The sequence below is a fragment of the Palaemon carinicauda genome, chromosome 26 (genome assembly GCF_036898095.1).
Source record: "Palaemon carinicauda isolate YSFRI2023 chromosome 26, ASM3689809v2, whole genome shotgun sequence".
Lineage (NCBI taxonomy): Eukaryota > Metazoa > Arthropoda > Malacostraca > Decapoda > Palaemonidae > Palaemon > Palaemon carinicauda.
Genome location: NC_090750.1, coordinates 102204106 through 102209573, shown reverse-complemented (window position 1 = coordinate 102209573; position 5468 = coordinate 102204106).

Below are 5468 nucleotides of genomic sequence, written 5' to 3'. Positions count from 1 at the left end.
TTTTCCATAAAGTTAGGAATATCCCTTAACGTGGGAGGGACTGGAGGACGGATAGGTAAAGGGTTCGCCACTTCATCCAGTGCTTACAAACAATTGCATTAGATTATCTATAAACCCTTCTCCAGACTCTATCCTTGCGGGAGAAATGGTTGGTTCCAAAAATCTCCTCCATTCCAGTTTCCAGGAGACCTTCCAGGTCTGTTTTCTTTTAGCCTTGGTGGTTTTTTGTCTTTCAAGTGTGATTTATTTTGGTTTCTGATTGTATTTTGCTTCAAATGTTTCTTATTCGGATATGAATTGTTTTGTGTATTTCATTTTGAAATGTTCGTCTTTCTGTGTGTTACTTTGGATTATGTTGTCGCAGCGCCACGTCGGGAGTCATTGGATGAATAGACAGTGAACAAAAGGTTTCTAAAACGTTTTTATGGTGCAGTTTTGAAGTGTCAGTTACAGAAGGGGATTTCAAAGTTAAATTTTGGTATTATCTTCTACAACAATTGGAACTTATATTACTTTTTAGGAATGAGAGCGATAAGGACACAATTTTGTAAGTTATGTGAGCGTGGGAGATAGAGAGAGAAGGAGATAGAGGTGAATCTACTTTACATTTTGTTTTATTATTCTTTTTATTGTATTCTAAAGAAATTTTCAAATGGGTTAATGATTTATTCTTTTAACCAAGGTTACTAAATTTTGGAATTCATCTGTTACAAGAAATGGAACTCGAATCTCTTCGCTAAGATAGAGAACGATAGAGATAAAGTAAACAAGGACGGTGAACATGAGAGAGATGAGAGAGAGAGAGAGAGAGAGAGAGAGAGAGAGAGAGAGAGAGAGAGAGAGAGAGAGAGAGAATGGGCCCTTTTGTGAATATATCATGAGGCGAACAAAGACTATACCTGACATTTGTCAGCCACGAGAAAGAACAAGTTTTCAAATTTTACTTTTAGTTGAAATTGTAAAATTCGTTTTATGAATATGTCAGTGACCTCAACATTCTTCCATGTTCACCTTGTTGTTTTAGCCCCAACACATTTTGTTTGTTTGTTTGTTTATGTTTTAGTTTTTCGATCATTTTTTGCTTCTATGGACAGCTGGACACAAGAATTCTGGTGCACCACGCCTTTACAGAGCGCTGTTAAACTAAGGAAAATTCTTTTTCTTTTCTATTTTAGGAATTTCCTCTTACATCTACGTTCACATATTAGTTTGATGCTGTGTGGTTATTCATCTTAGTTTTCTCATCTCTGGAATTTAATCGAAATACACTCTGCCCCAATTAAGACTTTTTGTGCTTCTTTCATTTTTTGTGGTGATAAACTTAAATCTATTTTTAATATACTAAGTCAAGTGATTTCCATTCGAAAATAATTTCATTGCTTGTTGTTATTTTTGTTTTGTTTTTCTGCTGCTGCGCTGGTTGTCTCTAATTCTAAGTCAATCCCACGTAGAGTTCTTTTCCATTAAGTACAGGCTAACGATAATATTATCTTAATGTTTATCAAAACAGCTTCCGTTTTTTTAAACTGCATTATTATTATTATTATTATTATTATTATTATTGTTGTTGTTGTTGTTGTTGTGTTTTTTCGTTACTATTGTTATTAAAGTAATGTAATAGGATCATCAATAAAAAAGAAAATTAACGATAATACGCCGGTATTAGGAGAAAGACCAAAAGACGAAAATAATACGCGTATAGGTCCCGTAACTGAGGTGTTCGTGAACTGATACATTCAGGTTCACGTATGGAGGACATCCTCCCAGAACTAATTTTACATTTCATATGCTTCTTCTTCTTCTTCTTCTTCTTCTCTTCTTCTCGAAGGAATTTCAGCTTCACAGATTTCTCCAAAAAGTAATCCTTGATAAAAAAAAAAAAATACGAATAAGAAGATAATGCTTTTCGAGTTACGTATCATATTCAGTATCACCATCTCCACCAACGCCAACAATAGCAACAACAGCCTGCATTATGTTTATAAGCCCACAAGTACCACAATGAGTTAATGTCTTTTGGTAATGGAAGGCCATTTCGTACTTTCGCCTTCGAGTACTTTTCAAGAGAATCGATTAAGGCAACGAGTGACGCCCACTGGGTCTCAGCTTTCAACACTGCAGGGAATAAGAGGAAGACCAGAAGAGGAAGGGGGAAGAGAAGGTAGTGATAATAGAAAACAAGGATGGAAATGGAGAAGAAAACAAAGTTAATCTTAAATGATGTGGATCAGGAGAAAGAAGAAGGTGAACGATAAGAGGAAGGAGGAAGAGAAGGCAGTAATAATAAAAAACAAAGATGAAAATGGAAAAGAAAACTAGAAGTCAATCTTAAATGATGTGGATCAGGTAAAAGAAGAAGAGAAAGGAGGAAGAGAAGGAAGTAATGAAAAAAAATGGAAATAAATAACAATAAATCTTAATTGATGGGGATCAGGAAAAAGAAGAAGGAAGTGAAAGAAGAAAGAGAAGATAAAGAAGAAAGAGAAGATAAAGAAGGAACAGCGAGATGGAAATTGGGCACAGGAAATCTACTTTAGATTAAACGACATGAATGGAAGAGACAAAGGATAAGCAAAGGAAGAAGGAAGACGTGGGATCCACAGCATCCCACAAGAAACGAAGACGAAGAAGAAAGGAGCAAAAGTGACGTAGGTTTGAAAAGCAGTTACATGTGACTATGCCTGATTGAAGGTTTAAAGGTCACTCATGAATGGCAGAGGCAACGGACAGTGACAATGCCCAGAGACTGACTGTGTGTGTAAATATATATATATATATATATATATATATATATATATATATATATATATATATATATATATATATATATATATATATATATATATATATATATATATATATATACATATATATATATATATATATATATATATATATATATATATATATATATATATACATATATACATATATACAGTATACACAGTATATATAAATAAAATATATATATAAATATATATATATATATATATATATATATATATATATATATATATATATATATGTATATATATATATATGATCAGCTCCAAGCCCCCTCTCCACCCAACCTAGGACCAGGAAGGGTCAGGCAATGGTGGCTGATGACTCAGCAGGCAGACCTATAAGCTCTCCCAAACCTCCATCCTTAACTCTTAAGGACGGTGCAGGTGCAGAGACTGCATGAAACTGTCGGGGCTTGAGCGGGACTCGAACCCCAGTCTGGCTGATCGCCAGGTAAGAGATTCAATTAGGTTACCACAACTCTTGATAGTTACAGTTCCCGGTGTGAAGTGATTCTGTCAGTACTTTGCCTTTTTTATTTTTTATTATATGATAATCATTATAATATAATATATGATAAATTATGTATATATTATATTAAAAGATTATTTAAATCATCAATGAACGCCTGATTAAATAGAAGATATGAAAAGCTTTAAATTTAACTAGCCTGAACCTAAATTCGAGGCAATTGGATCAACATTTTGTTTTAAGAAAAATATTCGAAGACCGAACGAATACAAATGATCTTAACAGGTGGCCGATTTAAATCCTATTAACCCTTTTCGCGCCAGCACAGCTGCACTGTCAAAGCATTCGCGCACATGTTGCGAGTTAGCCTCATAACTCAGGAACTGGTGTCAACGCATTTCAGAAGTTTTTGAGGTCATTACAATACTAGTGATCTAAATCTTGGTATACTGTTCTAAAATTAGCCATAAAAGCGGTAAAAATCCTGGAATAAATGTTGCCAGAATTTGCCATTTCAAAAACGTAAAGAAGTGATATTACGGTCATCAACCGTAAAGATAATATCAAAGTATGGTAAAATTACGGTCGCCTGTATTTTACTGAAATACGGATGAGAACCGTATATTTTTTTACGGAGAATTTCTGATAAAAATTAGTGGATGTTTTTTTACCAGTGTAGTTTTGAAAAGAACTGTGTCACTAGTAGCAATGACAAACGAAATCCTGAAAAAAATGTCTTTTCCATTAAGTAACTCGAGAATAGGTGGTGGCACTTTCCGGAATCTTCGAATTTTATTGTCAAGTTTGGTCTAAATATACAAATTTATTCTTCTAAGAAGCTTCATTTGTTTTTAGTTTCTCAAAAAGCTTCATTTATTTCCCAAATACCTTCGTTTATTTCAATTAGCCTCGTGTACTTTTCAATTGAATTAATTTTTTTCCAGTTATTCTCTATATTTTCCAGTAACTTCTATAATTTTTATTTGCGTGATTTTCAGTCATCATCATCATCATCTCCTCCTACGCCTATTGACACAAAGGGCCTCGGTTAGATTTCGTCAGTCGTCTCTATCTCGAGCTTTTAAATCAATACTTCTCCATTCATCATCTCTTACTTTACGCTTCATAGTCCTCAGCCATGTAGGCTTTGGGTCTTCCAACTCTTCTAGTGCCCTGTGGAGCCCAGTGAAATGTATGGTAAATTAATCTCTCTTGGGGATGCGAAGAGCATGACCAAACCAACTCCATCAATCCTGTACTTGTGGTAATTTTATATTTATTTCGAAAGGTCTTCTGAAAACCTTTCAACTTTTGATAAGACATCTTCACTTTTATGGTTTTATAATTGAAATTCCTTTTATTCTTTATTTAAACCAAACGATATTAGCGTCAATGACCTTCGATGTCAGCTGGCCAGAAATTTAAATAAATTAATCTTCAAACCACCGTCAGTGATCTCAACACTTTCTCCCCTCTTGCAATAAGTCGTGGATCACTGCACAGATTTTCAACCATTCATAGATGAAGCATTATTTCACTGTCTGAAAGAGAGCCGATTGAATTCATAACTACCCCCGTCAGATGCTTCTCTTTGTATCCTTTATATCCTCTATATAATAAAGAGAAAGTGTCTGGTTTTATATATATATATATATATATATATATATATATATATATATATATATATATATATATATATATATATATATATATATATTATATATATACACATGTATGTATATATACACACATATATATATATATATATATATATATATATATATATATATATATATATATATATATATATATCACGCTCAACTCTTCCCGCCCTTCGGGTAGGAGTGGGAAGGAGCAGTCATACCCTGGTAAGAAGGAGTTGCATATGAGTGCATATCTATCTGAATATCTAGCCATCATTTTGACGGGGCACGTACACTAGTTTACTAATAGCAGACAAAGTTATTAACGTGATCTTCGAGTGAATTGCATTATCGAATGCTATGAGAATGGAGATTTCCGATTTATTTATTTATTTATAATAATTATTATTATTATTATTATTATTATTATTATTATTAATTATTATTATTACTATTATTATTATTATTATTATTTTTATTTATCACATATTTATTATTCCATTACAAAATGAATCATAGTAAGCAGGTTTTAAAAGTTGAAGGTTCGTCATGAATGTCAGAGGAAAGGGG